Source organism: Equus quagga, chromosome 7 (assembly GCF_021613505.1).
Source record: "Equus quagga isolate Etosha38 chromosome 7, UCLA_HA_Equagga_1.0, whole genome shotgun sequence".
Classification (NCBI taxonomy): domain Eukaryota; kingdom Metazoa; phylum Chordata; class Mammalia; order Perissodactyla; family Equidae; genus Equus; species Equus quagga.
Window position 1 is genome coordinate 59,734,741 of NC_060273.1, and position 24,140 is coordinate 59,758,880.

Consider the following 24,140-nt stretch of genomic DNA (forward strand, 5'->3'; position numbering starts at 1 on the left):
ACACAGAGCTGATAAAGATAACAAAGTATCATTAGACAAATCAGCACTGAAAACTCCTGTAAATCTCTGGAGGATGGGATAGAACATGGAAGACATAAACATCTCTTATTCTTAAACTTTACAAGGTGAGTAACAATGTGGGGTTAAGAGTCTAGGCCCTGAATCTATCTATATCCTTTCTTTTTTGCTTACTAGCTCTGTGTCCTTTGACAACTTCAAACTCTCACTTCCTTCCATTTTCTAATCTCTATAATTAATAATTAGAATGCATATCCAATCAGTATTTTTGAGGATTAAATAAGGTAACATATTTAAAATGCTTAGAATGGTTTTCGATATTGAAAGGCCTTCAGTAAATGCTAGCTATGATAATTATAGATGTACCATTGATTCCCATAGAAATCATGTGAGATCAGTACATTAAGCAGCATTAGGCCCAATTCAAATGTGAAGAAAATATGCTCAAAATGGTCAAATAAATGTAGGTTACTTCTGGCATGTCAGAGTGAGGAAGCTGGCAAATCCTTTCCCCCAAAAGTAAATATACAGATGGACAAAACTTCCAAAAACAACCATTTTGGTGCTCTGGGATTCAGCCAAAGACGTACAGCAAATGGAGATGCATTTTCTTCATGAGGAATGACTAAATTTCAGACAAGAATAGTGGGTATCTATAGCATTCTTGCACTGAGCTGCTCCCTTTTCCCCACTGTCCCAGATAAGTAGACATGGTGATTCTACCAGAGAAGGGGAATCTGAGAAAATCAGCAGCATTGATGCTGGACAGAGATCAACTAATTTGGAGTTAAAAGCCAAAACCCTGCACCCAGCAGAGAAAAGCAAAGGCCTAAAGATGTCCTAGACTGAGATTGCAGTCCCAGTTGAGGTAAGCACATGAGTTACAGACTAAATAGTGATTTGACAGGAAGATCTGGGAGGCAGGACAGCCATAGATGGCCTTGGTATATCTCGAAGTATGCTTGGAGATGAATAGAGGCTGTGTACGTTTGCATCAAACACTGGACATAATTCAAGGTGTCCACATATTACTGGTCAACAGGAGGATGCTGCACATACATGGAAAGGACACATGAGTAGTTTCAGCAAAAAGAAAATGGGGACAGATTGAAAATGCCTAACTTTGAGTGTGCTACCCAAACTATGCACAGACCCATCAACCAATCTTATACTGCACGATTCTGAGAGCGAGTACCTCCTTGCATTTCCCTCCCAAGTCTCCTTACTGGCCTCGCTTTAGTCCTAGCCCTGCAATGCAGACACAGGTTACCCATAGGAAGCCAGATTCAAAGTAATAATAAGAAGAACAACAACAATAATAAACTGAGCAGAGACATCAGCTAACTCGCATTGTGAGAAATATAGATTTCATTAATGTAGTCTAGACATGTTACTTAACAAACAAACAAAACAACAGCCTTCCAGGGGAACTAAAAATCAGAAACAAGAGTTACTACAACATATTATCTAGAATGTCCCTTTAATAGACGTCATTTAATATTTCTTATAAAGCAAGTCGGCTAGCAATTAATTCTACCAGTCTTGGTTTATTTAGGAGTGTCTTTTTTTCAGCTTCAATTCTGAAGGATAATATTGCTGGATATAGAATTCTTGGTTAAGCTTTTTTTCTTTCGGTCATCTCACTGATTTCTGGCCTTCGATATATCAACTTAGAAATCTACCATTAATCATATTAATATTCTTCTTTACTGAGGGGTTATTTTTCTCTTTGTGCCTAACCCAAGGGCACAGAGATTTTATCCTATGTTTGATCAAGAAGTTTTATAGTTTTATTAAGGTTTTAGATTTAAGTGTATGTTCATTTGAGTTATTTTTTTTTAAATCTACAGATATCTAATTGCTGCAGGTCCATTTGTTGAAATGGCTATCCTTTCTCCATTGAATTGCCTTTGAACCTTTAAAAAACATGAATTGTCTGTGTAGGTGTGGGACTATTTCTGGATTTTATAATATATCTCATAAGAAAGAGTATTCTGACATTACTGAGAGTGGTGTTCTATAAATATCTAAAAATACTAATTATTAAAATTTGTTTGATACTGTTTTAACCTTCCACATTTTTCTGTATCTGTATATTTCTATATTCCTTGAAGATATCACTCTGTGTTCTTTCTTGCATTGTATTTGACAAGAAGTCAGTAGTATTTCTGGTCTTTGTTTATGTGTATCTGCTTTTAATATTTTCTGTCTATATGTTCCATTAATTTTTCATAAAGAACTATTAAATTCTTCATAAATAGATGTGTCTTAGTGTTTCTAATACCATAAGGATAGAGACTAGAAATGGCAAAGAAATAAGAAATTTGCATTGTAAATTGAGCAGATCATGAATTCTTAGAGAAGTTTTCCTTTTCCCAAATGATGTTGGTGCTGTCAACTGAGAAAAAATTCACTACAAATAAAATAGCAATTTATTTAGGCAGTTAGAATTGCAATTAGAGAGACACAGATTCTAGTAGAAACCCAAAATGTGTTCCAAGGAAGACAAAGGAGGCAAAAAGAGATAAATTACATAGGTTGTTTTTCAAAATTTGTGATTGGTGCTGGCAACAACTGTTACTTCTTGGCTATACATGATTGGTTGCTAAGGCCATCTGTAAGGCAAAAAGTTCTGGTCTATGGGAGTAAGCATATTTCTTGAAAGAAGGTCAAGATGAGAACAGTGAGGCACAGTTCAAAAGTTACATTCAATCTGGGTAGAGACATGGTGTGCCTGCATAAGCCTCATTTCCTTAGTGGCCTCCCAGCTCCATTTTAGAAGCCTTGACATATGTTACTCCATTTTGTTATCACTGTCCATCGTGCCCAAACAGAAATTTATACTTTGTCTCTCTTTGCTGGTATTGTTTTATCTAGTCTAATCTCTCACAGAAGATATTGTCATTCAAGGGTTACTTCTTCTTGTAGGAATCTCCCCACTTGGCACTGCCCAAAGCTTTTGTCTCTTGAATTCGATGCAACTGCCACCATCAAGATTCTAAGTCTCTTAAGTGGTACATGGCCTCAGAACAGCCGAGGTTTCAATGCTCACATAAATCCAATAGGGCGATAGATATGTAAGTAGACAGAAATTTTGATATGCATGGATATATGTATGTGTGTTTGTGTGTGTGTATGTGTGTGTATTCTGCTATATTACCACTGGTTTAACTCAAACTGATACTAAATCTATGGATAAGATTGTCTATTTCAGTAATTATATATCTGTTATAAAGTTTGTTCAGAACAAATGTAACTGCCCTACTAAGTTTTTGAAAATAAATTCTGGGGGATTCTAAGTGAATAGCTCACAGCAACAACAGAAGTCAATTAAATTATTTAAATTTTTTCCAAAAAATATTTTTCAGAAATCTATGATAATGAAATCCTCTTATTTTCTCTTAAGTATAGCCATTAGTGACAATAGTTAATTTGATTTCTTCTCTATAACTCCATAGCTGAACTTCCAGAAGCCTTCCAGATTCAGCCTTTCCTGCACATTACTTTTTTTCTTTTACCTTTATGATACATACTGTCTCCTTTTGTTTCTAGCATTGGCAAGATTATTAATCTTTCTTTTATGTTGACCAATTTAAGAGAAGAGGGGCTCACTTCCTCATTAATTTGATATATCACTACATGAAATTATTGTTCTCTCTGGTAAGAAATCGGTCATGCAAATTTTCAGGTACAGAGATGTTAAACCAGGAAGTATAAAATAGAAAAGTTCTCATGTAATTAGAATTAGAATGAGAATAATCTAACAAAAAATAAATAAAAGAGTTGACTTCCAGAAGATGAGACAATAAAAATGATGACATGCTGCACTGAAAACATAAATATCTTATGTTTTGTACCAAGCATTCTCCTTGCTGTGGGCTGCTTTGTCTTCAGCATGGGGCATTTTGTAATCATACTGTTTTGAAACTTACCAAGTAGAAAATTTAAATAGGATTCAAAAGAGACCTGTAATTTCTAATTTGGTTCCAAGTCACGAATACAACATATGACAAACCTGAGCAAATCATCACAATATTTGTGAAATAGAACAAATCATATTTGTGAAATATTATTTGTTAATGGGTACCTGGATCAAATGAGTTGTTATTAACTACAATTTATTGGAAAGTAACTAATTGCTAGAGAGTGAATTTGGTGCTCAATTTTTTTAGGATTTACGTTTTTAATCCTCACAGCAAACTTAACATGTGCATACTATTGTAACATCCATTTTACAAATGTGATAATTGAGACTTTCGAAAGAAGAGTCAAATATCTGAGATTCTGTACTTTGTTGGTTTTAGAAGTGGGATTCGTTTGACTCCTAAGACTGTGCTCATAAAACGCCATCCTGTGGCTTCAATTTTCCCACCTAGAAGGCACTGACAACATGTTTTGGGATTTAGGACGTAGTGATCTACTTTGTTAAATAGTAATCATTTAAGCAGCATGTGTATATGTCATATCACCTTTAAACACATTACCCTGGATTTCAGTAACATTTCAACCACATCCTAATTGTATACAAAGATTGAAACTCCATATAAAACTTTTATGTTGGAAATGATCTTAGAAATCTTGAGTTTTTAAATATGGAAGTCTTTACACTTCACTGTCCTGCACTAAATAAAATGACTAAAATTCCTTTAATCAAAGTGGGTTCATTGTTAACAAAATAAAACATGCAATTTCCATTATAAAATATTAGCCATATCTTGAAACAAATTTTTTGTTGTTATTGAAAGCAGCTGAAATAGATGATGGAAGAGTGGCTGAAAGACACTGCTTGGAAAAACCAAAAAATGATGAAGCAGTGCAACCTCTAAGGCCAATTCTTCTCCTCTGCGTGCAGCATACCAGTCTCAACAGAGCAAATACTGATCATTGGTCACTTAGTTCATTCCTTAATATTTAAAACCTGGTTACAGTGCTTGCAGCATTTCATTATTGGCATTATCAGGGCTGATGCCTTTTTGATAATCTTGTTCTTTCTCAACGATGCATTTCACAAAGCTATGCCCCAACACCAAGCCTCTGCAGCATATTGTCTACACCAAAATTCTTGAACAAACTTCTCTCATATCTCTACCTCTATTGCAAGCAGTTTTCACTGAGTTTCTGATAAATTTCATCAAGGGAAATTGAATTTTTATCAAATTTAATTTTCTTCTGAGGTAACTTTTGTGGTAAACAACATTTTCTTCCTCCCCGATAAAGTGTTTCTTTATCTTCTGAACACTGCAATTATAGAACTGTCTCCTCACTAATTGTGAAACTACAGAACAACAGCTTTTCTTAACTTCAATCTAAATTCTTTCACCATTTTGTCATCATTTATTACTACATAAGTATATTTAAAAACATGTGCTGAAATTCCCACTATAGAAATAATTATGCTGAATAGTAAAAAGTTATATAGAGCAATCAAAGATACTTAAAGTATGTGTAATGAATAAATACATCGTCTTTCTGAATTGAAACTCTCTCATATGTTTTCTCATTTACTTCAATAACATCTTCAATTTCTATGTGGTCACTGATTGATGACAGAAGGCTTCATTCAAATGTTTATATCTGTGGATAGAATGTACAGAAAAATTAGGTAAAATTTTGTTGAAAGCCTAGCTGACCCTTTCCTGGCTCCATTTCACCTTCTGAATAACATTGCAAATTTATACAGAGAAAACTAATTCAAAGCCCTGATAGCTAGAGTTTCACAATATGCTGTATTATTTAAAAATATTCACACATATTGATTTTGTATTTTGGCTCTAATGACATCTTATATTAATTGACAATTTTTGAGGACTATGAAAATAAGAAAGTTCTGGAATAAGTACCAAAAATTAAAATAGGCAAATATTTCTTCTGTATTCTCTGGGCTCACATTCTCTTTACAGTCAGTATCAAAACATTTATTTTCATCTCTATGTCTTACTTTCTCTTTCCCTTTGGAACTACTATAAATCTGGAACTGAATTAAAAACTTTCATAAGTCTACATTAATGCTAACTTTATGGTCAAGAATAAAAGAGCAGGCTGAACTAAAACCAATGGACCATATGAAAATCCTCATTTTCATTAGAAAACTAAAATCTATTCTAATGGTCTGGTTTTGACTACTTTATGTGTTTCTAGAAAAAATATTACTGAACAACAAAAAAATAATCTATATCCCAGAGACTGGAAAAATGTCATAGAATGTAGCAGGAAATAGCTAACCCTTGGAAAGATAAAGAAAAAATAGTGAAACAACATTTGCGTTTCATAGCCATTTCATTAATTGATATACTCTTGTACCTCACAAACATTTAACATTTTATACACACACACACAAATCAAGGCACCATATAAAAGAGCTCATATTCTGGCAGTTAAGAGATTCCCATGGCTACAATGTACACAACAAGTTTCATAACAGAGTTGGGAAAGATTGACTTTTCATTTTACTTCTAAAATAAATGAGAGAAACATCTGGCTTCTAGGAATGGAGAAGCAACTTTATTGGCTTCTGGAAATAGACAAGTAGTTTGGTCAAACTTACCTACTGCAGAAAAAAATTAGAAAAATCTCAACAAAATATGTGAAACAGCTATTTGAAGGTACTAAAATGTGACCAAAGGCTAGCAGAAAACAGAGGGAAATATATTTGAAAAGATGAATTGCAAATCTCCAATCCTTCTGGGGTAGCAAAAAGATGCAGTTTGTTGGCTTGAGGTTGCAAAGTGATGAACTTGGAAGAGCAGGCAGCAAGTATGGGCCAGGTGTAGGGAGGAGAGCGACAGAAGGATGGATATAAAAAAATCTACATTTAAAATCCACCTCAAACATTGGATGACTACTAAACTGTGTATGCACAGGTGAGACCCCACAAGGAATGGTAAAAAAGTAGTAGCTATAAGCTGAAAGAATTGTACAGATATTTCAGTGACTTACCACTTCAGAGGAGATAGGAATTGGAATTTGAATACAACAATTAGTTAACTGACTGTGAAAACATATCTTCAGAGGAACTTAACACAATCTAGATTTTCTAAAACCTAACATTTATAAAATTCAAATACAAAGAAAAATCACTGGACATATGAAAATAAAGAAATATGTGACCCATACTCAAGAAAATGAACATTTAATAGGAAACTCTGAGCTATCTCTAGGTTATAACGCACACATAGGGACTTTGGGGCAACCTCTACAAATGTATTCAAATACTTAAAGTGAAATATATACACAACAATAGACGTAGAATGACAGTAAAGATATAGAAACTATTTAAGAAAAGAACTAAATAGAAATTCTAGAGCTAAAAAATACAATACTGATATGAAAAATTAACTGGAAAGGCTTAAGAGCAGAATGGTAATAGCAGAAATTGTCAGTGAACTTGAGAATAGATGAATGGAAATTATATTAGCTGAGGAACATGGAACAAAACTGGGAAACATTAAAAGAGACATAAACCTGGATGACAACATCAAATGGTCTATTATATGTGGGGATCCGGAAGGAGGAGAGAGGGAATGGGTAATGCGGAAGGAAAAAAGCTGAAGAAATAATTGGTGAAAATGTCCCAATTAATCAATCTAAGAAGCTCAGTACAACAACATAGAAGCATAAATACAATGACCACCATACCTGCGCACATCATTAAATGCTGAAAGCCAAAGAAAAAGATAAAATATTGATCATGCCCAAGAAATATTGAGATATTACATGCAAGAGACCAATGATTCAAATTATAACTGATTTCTTATAAGAAACAATAGTGACCAAATGACAGTGGGACATCATCTTTAAAGTGCTGAAAGAAAGTAACTCTAAGAGAGACAATTCTATATCTGCAGAAATTATTCTTCAAAATTGAAAGTGAGATAAAGGTATTTTCAGATAAATGTTAGGATACGTAATTGCCAGAAGACCTGCCGTAAAGGAAATTCTTCAGGCTAAAAGGAAATTACACCAAGTGGTAATTTCAATCTACAGGATTAAAAAGGAATGACTAAAATAATAAATAGTAAATAATAAATATGTGAATACATATAAAAGATTCTGTCTCTCTCTCTATATGTATTTCTTTAAAAGACTATGACTATTTAAAGCAAAAAGTATAATACAGCAAACATTGGAGGTTTATAAATTATTTAGATATAATATGAAACATAGTACATTTGCAAGCTTCTTATATTTTATGTGAACTGATAAAATAAGTGAGATGATCGTACTTTACTAGATAATGGAAGATGACAAGGAAGATGATAAGTAGCAGTAATCATCAATACTATTAGTTAACATAATACGGTTGAACCAACACAAAAGAAAAAGATAAATGGCTCAGAGAAAATATAAGAACACTAAGCATGAGAGACGAGTTTTGTCTCTTCTGTTTCACCATAATAATGTTAGTTACCAATTACTTATTGGTATTAAATTATTAGTGATATTTTCCCAAAACTGGGAAACAGAGGCCAAGGCAATGGAGGATTTCTTTTTCACGTTATCAACTTTCATAGGTTAAAATTTTTTTTTGAGGAAGATTAGCCCTGAGCTAACATCGCCACCAGTCTTCCTCTTTTTGTTGAGGAAGTCTGGCCTGAGCCAACATCTGTGCCCATCTTCCTCTCATTTGTATGTGGGACACCTGCCACAGCAGGGCTTGATAAGCGGTGCATAGGTCTGTGCCCAGGATCCCAAAGGGCGAACCCCAGGCCACCGAAGTGGAGCATGCAAAATTAACCACTACGCCACTAGGCTGGCCCCTGTAGGTTTAATTTTTCTGTTGTGTGTAGTTTCTTTCAAAAATCACAAAAACAAAACATAAATTGCCAAACCCGGTTACATGTATCACATTGCTTGACTGCACTACTTTCTCAAAGCAGAAACTCCCAATTTTAGACTGTTTTACATTTGATTTGGCATTGATTTTCTTGGTCTATGTAATTAAATATAGTATTGACTCATTTCTAAAGGGAAACTGACAAAAAAAAGTTGAAAGATTTGTGTCCATATCTAAATATAATAAAAGAGGTAAAACTCTACTGAGAGATTTTGTCAGTTTTCAGAGATAGTCTGTGCAAAAAAAAAATGCCCGCACATATACATAAACATCCCAAAATGCAAACCCACAAACCTCGACGTGAGCAAAATCTAGACTTTATCCCACAGAGATAACAAAGGCTACAGCTACATGTAACTGTGGCTTGGCCAAAGTCGTTAATTTACTAAAGTTCCAAACAGTAAGCTTGCAATGAAGTTTTATTTGAAAAAAAGGAAAAACCCACATTTTTACAATGGATGTTGTCCAGTTCTTTCTTCTTTTTTATGCGATAACCAGATGTTGCTCCACAGTGAACAGACACAGAATGAGATGTCTGGGCCAAACATGTCAGTATCGAATGGCTGAGTCCTTGATGAATCTTCAGTGGTTGAATAATGTGTATTATTTAAAACATGTGGGAAATATTTAAAACCTCAGGAGTCAGAACTAAAATTTCCCTTCTCCTATCATATGCCCTGAATTTCTAAACTGTTTTTCTTTTGCAGGTAGAATGGGCTTTAAAACGTTTGAAATATATGCATGCTTTTCTTTTAAAAAAAAAAATCAAGTTTATTTATCACAGACTTCACTAAATTTTGAGGGATTTTTAAAAATTTTATCTTAAGCTGCCAGTAGCTTATACCATCTTACATTTCTCTGCCATAGTTCTTTTAGTTGAGGTTATATTAACAAATCTTTACCTACCGTGAGCAAGTCAATATTGCTTAAAAGAGCTTTTTTGGTAAAACTTTGTAAAATGAGAACTGAAGAGTGATCTGTGACAAGGTGTTTATAGAATTGCACACACAGCTTTACAATGTGCTAGGCTGTATGAATATAAAATTAGCTTGCCCCAATGAGTTAATCTTGCTAGAAAGAAATTTTCAATAAAATTAGGCATAGGTATCATTTATTGAGCATATACTATGTGGCCTTCTCTATACTACTGGCATTATTAATATAATCTCACAGATTCATCCCTAATGTTTTTTGTAAATTGGACATTTTCTGTATCAGTTTTTTGTGTCTGACAGAGCAGCACAAGTCCTTGGCAATAAGGCTAGCTCTTATATATCTTGGGAGTCACATAATTTAATATTTCTTTTTATTTTCTAAGGGATATATTTATGCTTCTTCTCCCTACCCCCAATATAAGTTTACTTTTGGTTGAGCCTCCATAAAGCTGTAGTTTTATTCTCATAACAATCTTACAAATTTGAGATTAAAAGCCCAAATTAAAAAACTAGGAAATGGGGGCCAGCCCGGTGGTGCAGCAGTTAAGTACACATGTTCCGCTTTGGTGGTCTGGGGTTCGCTGGTTTGGATCCCGGGAGTGGACATGGCACCGCTTGGCACGCCATGCTGTGGTAGGAGTCCCACATATAAAGTACAGGAAGATGGGCATGAATGTTAGCTCAGGGCCAGTCTTCCTCAGCAAAAAGTGGAGGATTGGCAGCAGAGATTAGCTCAGGGCTAATTGTCCTCAAAACAAAACAAAACAAAAAAAACCCCAGGAAATAGTACAACTGGTATTTAAATCTTATCACCGGATTCAATCCATCTGCTCTATCCGTGTACTAACTGCCTTTTCATATATGACGTTGTATTCTTAGTTATGTTTGCATGAGTCCACTGGTATCTCCTTTCTCTCACTTAATGCTGGTGCTCAAGTCTCTGTCTCATATGTCTTTGTATATTTTTGTGTGTGTGAGGAAGACTGGCCCTAAACTAACATCTGTTGCCAATTTTCTTTTTTTTGTTGGAGGTAGATTGTCGCTAGCTAACATCTGTGCCAATCTTCCTCTATTTTATGTGGGATGCCACCACAGCATGCCTTGATGAGTGGTGCAAGATCCAGGCCCAGGATCCGAACCTATGAATCCCAGGCTGCCAAAGCAGAGCGTGCTATCTTCAGCACCACACCACCGGGAAAACCCCACATCTTTGTATTTTTAAATGCATAGCATAAGGCCTCACACAGAATAGAACTTCAGAAACTGTTTGTGGATGATAAATTGGTTTCTCACAAAATTCCTCACTGCAGTGTTTCTAAGTCAGGGCAAGGAGAAATCCATGAGAATTATATGGGGCACTTTTTCAAACTTCACACGCAGCCCTAAAAGACCCTACGTCTCCCTACCATCATAAGCCGGTGGTACTCATGGGAGTAAGTTGTAGCCTTCAAGTATACTGGGCTGTGATACAGGTTGAGAAAAACTGTCCTTGTTCAAGAATGACTTGGGGCTTCAGCTGCATCATCTTTTAGATCAGTGATAGCCACACGACTCAAAGGGTCTCCTGGGGACCAATGCTGCTCCACCAACTCTTTGTTAAGAGGTTGCAATAAATACAAAAATTGAGAGAAAATGTTTAGAGATTTTAAGATAAATTTGACTTTGCCTTGACATCTAAATGCCTGATTAACAGGGTTGTATTTTCTATGCTTTTCTTTGTATTTTATTTTACTATTAATACTTTAAAATATTTTTAATTCAATCAATATGCAATGAATTGCCTATTAAAAATAAACAAACAAAAATACACTGATCCTTCACCACCAATAGTTTGAGAAGTGGTGAGAGATGGCATGTATAGTAAAAAGGCATTTTCTTGGCATTTGGAATTATTCTTCTCTTATTAACATTGCCATGGTTGTTTAACACGTAGAATATACCTTAGTCTTCGATTGTTTCTCAGAACATGACAATAGATTTGGAACAGATTTATCAATTAGATTGAACTATTAATATGTGCCTAGTCATGGCCAGTTTTATTTAGTGTGGGAAATATCTGGAAGGGGATCAGACAGGGAAAAGTGTGGAATGCAAACTGCCATGAATGTCACCCTGAAATCTACTCTGACCAGGAGCCGTATCTCTTTCTGGTCCTGATTATCATTTCGCAGGACTACTTTGAAAGGAGGAGCAGATCTGCACCATATCCAAAGCCTGTGAGTTTTTTGAAATCCACTAGTCGACTTTCCATCTTAAACACTGTATGCAAATAAGGATAAAGACAGTGACACTTCTCAAGAGAGGTCAGAAGTCAAGAGGAGAGAGAGAAAAAGGTATATCCTAGTAGTGTAAAGTTTTGTACTTATTTTTGCTGAGGAAGACTGGCCCTGAGCTAACATCCGTGCCCATCTTCCTCTACTTTATATGTGGGATGCCTACCACAGCATGGCTTGCCAAGCAGTGCCATGTCCGCATCCGGGATCTGAACTAGCAAGCCCTGGGTTTCCTGAGTGGAACATGCAAACTTAATCACTGTGTCACCTGGCTGGCTCCTGTAAAGTTTTTTTAAAATAATAAAATGCAATAATAATGTAATAGTTGTATAATTATATACACATGTTCCAGTACCCCATTTCACATTTCGAATAAGTAGAAAAACTGTCTCTTCTGCTTTCTGAAAGCCAAATTAAGCAGGTAATTTCTGTCTATAATTGTAAAAGCCTTTTAATATAATGTAAGCTAATATACAATACCTATGAAAGATATTGTGCAAAAATATGTTAAATGATTTATATGTTCATCTCATGTCTGTTCTGAACATAAACGGCACAAGAGACATATGTGCAGAAAGACAAAGCAGAAGATAAAATGTTGCTGTTAAAAGGGTAGGACAAAAACCAAAAGCACAAATAGGAACAAAAGCAATAAATATCTGACAACCTATCTAAAAAGTAGTGGAATGCCTAATTAAGGAAGTACTTTCTTGGTGTACACGCCTTGCAGAGAATGCTTGCCTTCCTCCGTCCCTGGAAACACAGGCAGCACATCTTCACAGAGGGCAGTCTACGTCCATGAAACAAACACTGCCAAGCAGAAAAGAGTCTGTTGAAGTATCTGCCAGAAAGATAATTTAGTTTAGGCTTTTGCTTTAATAAAAGTGCACGAGGCATAACGGTAACAATCTCTATTCCCTTTTCAAGCGAAAGGAAGAAAAGTACCTTATTCTAAAACCCTTTAAAGATATCAGAATTATTTATAAACTATGCAATATGCCCTGGAATGTGTTGTGATTGGAAACAAGGAAAAGAGAGAGAGAGAGACAGAAAGAGAGAGAGAAGGAGGGAATGCTGTAAACCAAGTCACGATGCAATTGCATGCTGATTAGGGGCCAAAGATCTGTTTCAAGCAAACTCCATTTAAATCCCCTTGTTATCCAGCAGGGGCTGCTTTAAATGGGTTGCCCTACATGAACCCCAAATTATTACTTGTCAAGAAAAGCAGACAAACACCTACATATAAGAGTTTCTCATTTCTATTAAGCTTAGTATGGCAATTGAGAGTTAACAGAAAAAAATATATAAAAAAAAATAAAAGATAGAACTTATGCTCTGTGTTGCATGGCAACAGTGAGCTGTAAGAACATCCTCTCACTCCGGTCAGTCCCCATTTCCCACAAAGGCCAAACAGAAGCACAGAACTGTTTGGCACACAGATTACAGTACCACAGAGATTTCTGCTATAACCACATGTCCTACCCAAAGAATCATGCCATCAAATAAGGAAAAGCTTGCCTTTTGCTCAGAAAGCAAACATACTTACAGAAGTAATGACAGTTTGGGAGGCTGTTGACAAATCCATTTTGAAATATTTGTAAAAACAATACCATAGAAAGAAGTATGTGGATAATAAAAGTCATAGATTCTTCTTTGTAGCCTATTCTGGTTATGTAAATTGAGAAGGTTTGGTGTATTAATTATTTCTCACTGTGGAACAAATTACCTAAAATTTAGCAGATGAAAACAACAAAAATTTATTATTTCACACAGTTTCTTAGGCTCAGGAATCTGGGACCAGCTTAGCTGAGTAATTCTGGCTCAGCTTCTCTCGTGAGACCGCAGTTAAACTGTTGACCGAGTCTGCAGTCTCTCAGAGAGATCTGGAGGAGCCACTTGCAAGCTCAATCACCTGGCCATTGCTGGGAGCTTTCATTTCATTGCCATGCAGGGCTCTCCACAGGCCTACTCATGACACAGCTTCTTCCGGAGAATGGAGTCTGAAAGGGAAGGAAAGAGAGAAACAGAGAGAAAGAGAGAGAGAGAGAGACACCACAGTTTGGCGATCATCAGGAATGCTGGTTACTGGAATCTGCCCTCTGGCCCAAATGGTCCAACTTCCTCCTACACACAAAATATACTCACACCCTCCCATGCCGCCCCCACGCCAAATCTCATCCCATCCCAGTATCTGATAGACCTCTAGTTCAAACTCATCTAAATCAAACCCACATGTGGATGAGTCTCCTCACATGAAGATCTTACATGCTGCTCCTTGAGTAGAGTTCCTTTGAACCTGCAGGCCTGTGGAATAAAGAAGAAACTGCCCTACACTCCCAGCATACAATGATGCTGAAGGCAGAGGATAACCTCTCAAAGGGAGAATATGAGACCTAAAGTACCTAAAGGGAGAATATGAGAAGCACAAGGAGTCACAGATCCATGGCTATTCTAAAACTCACCAAGGCAGATGGAGAAAGCTCCTTGATTAGAACTCTGTCCTACTGCTTCTTGGAAATGATTCTCCAGAACCCTCCACTCCACTGTCAGAGCTCTTGGTTCTTCCTGGTAGGCAACTGCTTCCATGAGAGGTAACCCAGGCTTTTAGCTGAGCAGATTCCTCAACCTGTTCCTGGCTTGTGAAAGTTTGGGATTCCAAAGGCTTTTTTTCATTTTGCACTATTTTTGTTCCATTTACTCCAAGTTGTAGCATATATGATTCTGCATATATACTTCCCTCAAAGATTTTATGCCTCTCTTGTGAATATTTAATGGAGTGTGCTTCATTAGACAAGAGTCATGCCCACAAATGTCTTCAGGATAAAAGTTTCTCTATCTAGCCCTTTCATGAGGGGCAATACCCGTAAGCTGCTTAGAAGGCCTGTTTGAGTGAATTTGTGAGCCACACCATTAGAGAGAATTTTGTAAGAGTACAGAAGATCTAAACAAAACTATAAATAAAGCTGGTGTAATTGACATGTATAGAATACTTCAGCCAACAGCAGAAGAGTGCACATTCCACTTAAGTACACATGGAAGAATCATTAAGACAGACCATATTCTGGGCAATAAAGACAATCCCAGCAAATTTAGAAGAAGTAAAATCATACAAAATGGGGACATCCACTCCAGGATATAGATGCATTTTTCCCTAGTCCTTCTGCTAAGTACAGCCACAAAGCTTGGACATTATATATATAAAACAACCTAGGAAGACTCTGGAGGTGGAACGAAGGTGGATGGACTAGGAAACGCTGGTGCAAGGAACAGCAATTCTCTGGGTTTTCTTTTGCTTCATATATCACAGACTGGGATGCTAGAAAAGCCAGAAACCCAGAAATGCCAACTGGTGAGAACAAAAAAGCCCCTCTCTCAAGCCAAAAACCAGAAAAGGGATGGCCTAGCAACACAGAAAATGAGTAGACAATAATTGTCCTGCTTCAGCCACATACCACAGAAAAGTCTGTGGCCCTACCCCCAACACTGTCAGTGAAGGCCCAGTGGGAGCCCAGACAAGCCCTTACTGGACTATAATGAAGCATCTTGTGTCCCTCCCCTTCAAGCCTGGGTGGTGTCAGAGAAGACGGAATGGGGAAACAAGGCTTTCATTCTGCCTGCTGTCGACATCACACGGCGAGTCTGGACTTCCACTCCCACACAGGGTAACAGCGTGCACGTCCTCTTCCCACTGGGTTGGTGTCAGAAAAGGCCATGTGGGAAGTTAGGACTTTCACGACTTCTGGGGTACTGACTCCCTTGACAGTTTCAGAGGAGACGTGTGGGAGGAGTATGAGGCTGTCATGCCCTCCCAACCAGGGTGGTGAGGGCAGAGGGTTAGTGGGATCCTGAACCCCCCGCCTTGGGGCTGTAATGAAGCACCATTATCCCCGACCAGGGTGAGAGTAGGGGATAGAGACTAACTTCAGGTGAGGCTTAGTCCAGTGGCTCAAGTGAAGTGACCACGACTCTGTTTTTCTTTCTCTACTTTTTATCTCCCCTCTGGTTGGCCCCATGGTTTTCACTTAATGAGGGTGAAATGGCTACTAGCAGTTCCCAGGGCTGCATATACTTATAGTCAAGCCTATAGTTGTTCAAAAATAGAAAGCCCACTTCCCAGATATTCCCAAGAAAAATCCTGACATTGAGTCTGCCTTTGACATTTTGTCCTAATTGGGTCATGTACTCATTTCTTAATAAACAACAGTAGGAAAGGAGAATGGGACACAATTAAGGAGTTAAATCACTCATCCCCCCTCTTCTCCAGATAGAATTTAGGATACTGTTGCAAAAAAGGTGAGTGGATGCTGGGAAAGCAATTAACAAAAGCACACTCAAACATACAAACTCAGTTTAGGGGGTACACATATCATATAATACCTATTGTTTTGCTACTTCTTTTTTAATTTATCAACTTATTTTTTTTTTTTTTGAGGAAGATTAGCCCTGAGCTAACATCTGCTGCTAATCCTCCTCTTTTTGCTGAGGAAGACTGGCCCTGAGCTAACATCTATGCTCATCTTCCTCTACTTTATATGTGGGACACCTAACACAGCATGGCGTGCCAAGCAGTGCCATGTCCGCGCCCGGGATGCGAACCTGCAAACCCTGGGCTGCCAAAGCGAAACATGTGCGCTTAACCACTGTGCCACCTGGCCAGCCCCTCATTTATCAACTTATTAATTGCAAATCAAGATGTATAGCATTATGTCACTCTTCTTGAAGGCTGTATGCTATTTCATTGCATGGATACATTACATGCTTTTGATGGACACAAATTATCGTGTGTTTTGTTTTTTGCTATTATAAACAGAGATTCAATAAATATCTTCATGTGTAAAGGTGTTTTAAAGCACAATCCAATTGGAGTTACAATTTCACTAAAATTAAAAGAAGAAAACCACTTTTCTTTCTGTTTGCCTTTAAGAACTCACCAGGGAGAAAAACAGCAATTTCAAATATGAAAAAAAAATTGATATGTCATTTGATGTTACATAAACAGAGCAGATGGTAAGAGTGATGTGTAATTTTAACACATCCCAGGTTACTGCTCCATGTTAGGTATTAAAACATCGTATCCTTCCATCTCGCTCCAACACATTCATTTTAAGCTTCTTAAACTCTCAACCACATACAGTATGGTTTCTAATGTAAAATAGAAAAGTTAAGCACTCAGCTTCATCTCCAATTCTAGTCAGATTAAAACACACACACAGCCGCCTCTGCACTGTAAATATTGCAGGCAGTGGGCCTGATACAGCTTAATGTTTTCCGATGATTTTATTCAGTGCTTGGATTTCCTATTTTGAAATATTCCTGTTAATTTATGAGCTCACCATGGAATGCTACGAGAGTAACAAAAGCATTTGCCTCATTACCCCCATTTTGTCAAAAATATCAGAATATCCAAGAGGCTATTTACAAACTACGGAAATTTTACTTTTGTTTCCACAAGAGGATGGCCATTCTGTTTTAAATGCAAAACACATTTTAAGCCAGAAAGGGAGAAAATTTAACATCTTAGTTCATATTATTTTGATTTTCTGATGAGAGATAAAAATTTCAATTTATTCTTTTGCTGACCTTCTGCAAATAGACAGTTATTTCTCCAAGAAACATGGATTTATTTGGGATCAGTAAAAAATTGAAATTTGGGATCTGCAACCACGGTGAGCCTCATGCAAGTCCTGTGCAGCAAGGGAGGAGAAGCTCATACAGTGGAAGGGGAAGTTGGGAGGGCTACTGTAAACAGAGTTCTGAGGTGTAGTGGCTTTTCATTGACTGACTTGTGACAGTCTCTTATTGGCTGAGGGACAATCTTCCGGTCAGGAAGAGAAAGTCTTCTTTCTGTTGGGTTCTGCAATCATCGTAGGGAGTGAGAACAACACATTGTGGCTTCCAGACTCCAATGTAATGAGGTTTCTGTTTATTAATTTCCACATTTCCCTCTTTTTAGAAGAAGAAGAAGAAGATTAGCCGTGAGCTAACTACTGCCAATCCTCCTCTTTTTGCTGAGGAAGACTGGCCCTGAGCTAACATCCATGCCCATCATTCTCCACTTTATATGTGGGACGCCTAGCATAGCATGGCGTGCCAAGTGGTTTCATGTCCGCACCCAGGATTTGAACCGGCAAACTCCAGGCCGCGGAGAAGCAGAATGTGCGAACTTAATCGCTGCCCCAACTTAACCCCTGCACCACCTGGCCGGCCCCCACATTTCCCCCTTTTAATTGAGATATTTCTCTGAAAGCATCACTGATCAAGAGTTAGGCTTTTCCAGTTTCATTGGTCTTCTGTCTCTCAAGACGAGGAGGGCTCTTTCCTGGGTGTTGTGTCCTACCTCAGAGGGAAAGTGCACAGATTGGAAACTGATTGTGGTCGCATTTGAGTAACAAGGAGGGATAGAAGGGAGAACTCAGAGACACCTTTAATCTAAAGTCTATATGTTATCATCATCAGAGGCATTAGAGGTCATCTGAAAGGTTATGGCATCATCAAAGGATTGGCAGACAAAATTCCAACTGGCCTGATCTGGACATCTTGGGAAAGCTGTCTTTTCACATGTTGTTTACTTCAATCTTGGAAATCTTTATTTTCAGGTGACCAGATGATGTGTAGGTCCAATCAGGCTTTGGTGCTTTCTTTAACTGTGTCTACGTGAATCCAAGAATCTATTCCCTGGAGTTTTGCAGCACAAGGTGGTTAACAGTACCTGATAGGGGCCTTTCCAGTAAGGTTGAAGAGAGTCCTTCTGGGGGGATCTCTTCCGATAGATAAAATCTCTAGCTTGCAAAGTGTGATGCTTAAGATCTTCATCTCCCTGGAGTGTACTGTGAAGATTGCTCTAGCCAAACATGGCTATTTTTCATAGAAGAAATCAGGCCTTTGCAATATTGGAGTTGAGGGTCAAAAGAGGCAGGAGGCAAGAGCATTGAGTGTTCCATGACTATCTCAAAGGCTGAGAGTTTATGAATTCCATAGACGGGTGGATCTGAGATTTAGAAGGACCAACGGTAGTGCTTTCGGCCAAGGTATTTGAAGGGTCTCTACAAATTTTGCCAATTGAGTCTTAATAATGCTATTAGTACATTTGACTGAACCAGAGGATTGAAGGTGGTGTGCACAGTGAAAGTGCTGTAAAACTATCCAAACGGCAGAGACTTGTTGAAGTACCTAATCAGTAAAATGGGTTTCTCCATCACTGTGATGCTCAAGTGGAGTTTCCCAAGTAGGGAAAATCTTTCCCAAAAGGACTTTACTCGCAGAAGAGACAGTAGCCTGTCTGCAAAGGAAGGCTTCAGTCCCATGAGAAATGTACAAGCCATGAGTGAAGCATATTTATGTTCATGGGCTGGGGGAAGTTATATGAAATCCACCTGCCAAACCTTGAGTGATTCATTAGGCAGTTAAAATGTCTGGGCGGAGTACGAACAGGCTTCCCTGGATTGTATTTTGGACAAGTGGGACAAGGGTGGTGGGCACTTTTTGCAGCCATGTTAATATTTCCCCACTAATATTCATTCATAAATGTTATCATTTTGTCAGTGGAACAATGGTTTAATGCATGTTCAGTGGTTAGGAGCGGGAATTTTAGAGTCTCCAGGAGGAATGGGTTGTTATTTGGTCCAAACCAGAGCTTTTCCTTTTTATCACACCAAAAATTGCTGAATTTCCATTCTTATTTTTCTTTTTATGAGCCCCATTGTTGGGCTTCTATGGCTGGTTTTTCTAGGTTATCACTTAGGGAAATATCCCTTTGGACCATGACAGAGGTTTGGTTGTTGTTGGCATCTTTAAGGGCTGCATTCTTTGTAGAAATATCAGCAAGGTGATTTCCTTTAGCTTCCAAAGAGTCAAGTTTAGAATGCCCTGGAAACTTAATAATAGCTGAAGCAGCAGGTAAAAGCATAGCATCTAATGATTCCTCAACACGGGGGCCATTTTTTTTTTTTTTTTGAGGAAGATAAGCCCTGAGCTAACATCTGCTGCCAATCCTCCTCTTTTTTCTGAGGAAGACTGGCCCTAAGCTAATATCCATGCCCATCCTCCTCTTCTTTATATGTGGGATACCTGCCACAGCGTGGCTTGACAAGTGGTGTGTAGGTCTGCATCTGGGATCCAAACCAGCAAACTGCAGGCTGCTGAAGCAGAACTGCGAACTTAACTGCTATGCTACTGGGCTGGCCCCATAGGGGCCATTTTTAATTTTATTTTTGCTGGAAGTAAAGAAACCAAATTGCATCCACAATATTCCAAAATCATGGGCTACTCCAAAAGCATATCTACTATCAGTATAAATGTTGGTAATTTTGCCCTTCACTAAAGTACAAGCCCATGAAAGAGCATGTAATTCAACCTGTTGGGCTGAAATAGCTGTAGGGAAAGGTGCTGCTTAAACAATATCAAAAGGAGCTGTAATAGCACACCCAGCACAGTATTTGCCATTGTCACCTTTTAAGTAAGAACCATCAGTTAACCAAGAGAAGTTGGCATTACCCAAAGGAGTTTCCTGCACATCATCGTGAGGAGTCAGGAAGTGATTTGTCAGCATGAAGCAGCTGTAAGGGACTTCACCAGGATTGGAGGGGAGAAGAGTAGCAGGATTAAGTTTATTACAGTGTAAAAGAGCTATGTGAGGAGCAGTTAACAAAAGGATTTCACAGGAGGTGAGGCTGCTGACTGAAAAATGTTGAATGTGATGAGAATTCAGGAGGGCTTCTACTGCATGAGGCACAAAAGTGGTTAAAAGTCATCCCACAATGCTTTTCTCCAAGGCCTTAACCAAAAGGGCAGTGGCGGTAATGGCTCTAAGGCAAGGCAGGTATCCCTGTGCCACAGCATCCAGTTGCTGGCTATAATACTCTATGAGTTGATGGTGGTCCCCATGTTTTGGGGTAAATACTCCAATGGCATTCCCTTGCTTTTCATATACAAAAAAGAAAAAGGGAATCTGATCATTGGAATATCCAAGGGCTGGTAGATTTATCAAACTCTCCCTTAAGGCCTTAAAGGCTATTTCAACCAGTTATTCCCATAAAATGGGTCAGGGTTATTGTTCTTTAATAAAACCTACAAAAGTTGGGTCATAGGAGAGAAATTTGGAGTTCAGTTTTGGAAATAACCAACTAGGCTGTGAAAACCTCACACTTGGTACCTAGTTTTGGGTCTTGGGAAACTTAAGACGCCATGAAGCCTATCAGGATCTATCGCTTGTTCTAATATCAGTGCCCTAAAATATCAAACCTGGGCTTGGGCAAACCGCAATTTCTCCTTGGCGACCGTATGTCCCTTTAAGGCTGAAAGCGTTAGCAAGTGGCTGCTGTCTTCCTGTGAGGAGCTCCAGAAGGAGAGCGAAGAAGCAAATCCTCCACATGTGGCAAGGAAGTAGAACTCCTAGGGAATTTTACATCATCCAGATCAGCCCTCAGGATTTGTAAAAAATAAAAAGAAGAAGAAGGGCTCTCAGTAAAACCCTGAGGCATGACTGTCCAGGTGAATTAGTTTCCTTCCCAAGTGAAGGCAAAAAGATGTTGACTGGCTTCATCCGCTGGAATGCTGAAGACTGCACTACATAAACCAATTACCTTGAAAAATTTGCTTCCAGGGGCTACGGACGTTAGTAGCTTATGAGGATTAGGAACAACAGGGCATTGAGGGGTAACTGTCATTTATTGCTTGGAGGTCCTGGACAAACCTCCACCCGTGGCCCTTGGGTTTTCTCGCAGGTAAAATAGGAGTATTACAGGGACTAGTACAAGGGATAATGAACCCTTAAGCCTTGTAATTCTCATGACTAAAGCTTGAAGGTCAGCTTTAGTCCAGGGAATATAAGAAATTATGGGTTTAACCTTTGGATCCTCAGAGAGCTTAATTTTAAAGGGATAGGTTCTGGTAGGTTCAGAGGAAGACAGAGTGGGTAAAGATTCAGGGAAAAAGGGGAAGTTTGGCGAGAGACTTAGTATGGGGAAACTGAGAGTACAGAGGAGGTATAGTGATATAGAAGGGAAGGAGGACGATGGCACTGGAGGTGGGACCTCAGCAGGAGGAGCTGGGAGAGAGAAACATGATGGTCAGAGGCGGAGCCTGAGACCAAGAACTGGGGAAGAGAAACGTGAAGCTTCAGAAGCCTTTCTTTCTCTCTTTAATTGTTTGTTTGCTTCGGTTAATTCTAAAATTTTATTTTGTGAAGAGGCAATTTTAGACTCCTGATAATGTTTAGAAGCCTCAAAATAACCAATCAAAATAGGCATTCCATTCAATTTTGGAAATTACAGAGCTATAGTTGTCCCATTTGGTTTTAAGATGAGTAAATTTAGGGAGTTTGAAAGTTCCCCATAATGGCCATTGGTATTGTAAATTACTCTTGGTTAAGTAAGGTCATTTAGTTAGAAATGCACATGAGGAATGATCTCTGCTTTTAAACATAAAATCAGCTGGAGTCCCTGTAGCGGTGGGCACCCGTAAAATATTTAGATAACCAGGATTCTGTTTCTCAGAGATTTTCCTCTAGAGTAAAAGAATAATTCTCAGACAACTGAAACAGCTTAAATAGCTTGCAACTCAAATAGCTTGAAGAGCTCAAACAGCCTGCAGGCTTAATACCAGCCAATTCCAATAAGAACAGTCCCATTCCAGTAAGGTGGACTGAAGGTTGAATCAACGCAGTTCCGAGGAACAGTCTGCTCCTGAGGAAGTCAGGTCAAGTGCAAACTCAGTTGCAAGTAGGAACGGATCAGTCCCAAAGGAACTGGACCAAAGGTTCCGCACAGTTCTGGTGAAACAGCCTGATTTCAAAAGAACTAGGCCAAAGTGCCAACCGAGTACTCAGACAAACAAGATCTTAACCAGAAAAAGACAAAGCGTTAAAATAGATCTTGAATAAAGCCTGAAGAGCCTCAAACACAAACAGGGCTGAAAGATCCAGAAGAAAGACTTACCCTCAAACTCCAGAGTCAGGGAGAAAAAGAGCGAGCTCAGTGGGCTCTGTTGTGAGTACCACACCTGTTTGTTCACCAGCCTCGGAGTTCTCAGTGGTCTTTTCTGGATCCCTGTATGGGCCACCAAAATGTTGACTGTCAACAAATGGACAGCCAGTTTTTCCTCCAGCAAAAATGAGTTTATTTGGGATCAGCAAAGAATTGCCATTTGGAGTCTGCAACCATGGTGAACCATGTGGAAGTCCCAAGCAGCAAAGGGAGGAGAAACTCGTTTATAGAGGGGAAGAGGAAGTTAGGGAACTATTATAAACACAAAGTTCAAGGTCTAGTGGCTTTTTATTGGCTGAGCTGTGACGGTTTCTCTTTGGCTGCACTTCTTGCCCGTCAGGAAGAGGAAGTCTTTCTTCTTCCTGTTGGGCTCTGCAATCTGTAGAGTGTGAGATCTCCTCCTTTGGGCCTCCCAACTCTAATTTAATGAGGTTTCTGTTCATTAGTTTCCACATTTTCTAGTTACGGTGTTACTACCATTTTATTTCCTCTTTAGCCTATTTGTTGAGTCAATTTTTGCACCACTTGATGTTAAAATATTGAGAATTTTTATTTTATTATTCCATTTTGACATACTCTAGCACCAAGAATAAGAGTACTTTTCCCTCACTACGGAATTTGTTTAAAAATTATTCATAGGGGTTGCAATTTTTAAAAGTTCAATGTAATTTGTTTATTTCTTTTTCATTTAGGAGCTGAACAAAGTAGCATAGCTAATGTGAATAATTACAGTATCCTTCTCTAGGTTTTTAACAAATTATTTTATTGAGGTCACATTGGCTTATGACATTGTGTAATTTCAGATGCACGTTATTATATGTCAGTTTCTGTATAGACTGCATCATGTTCACCACCAATATTCTAGTTTTTAATCCATCACCATACATTGCGCCCCTTTACCCCTTTCACTTCCTCCCTCACCCCCTTCCCCTCTGATAACCACTAAACTGAACTTTTCATTCACGTGTTTGTTTATCTTCCACATATGAGCAAAATCATACAATATTTGCCTTTCTCTGCCTTGCTTATTTTGTAGAGCATAATACCCTCAAGGTCCATCCATATTGTTGCAAATAGTACAATTGTGTCTTTTTTATGA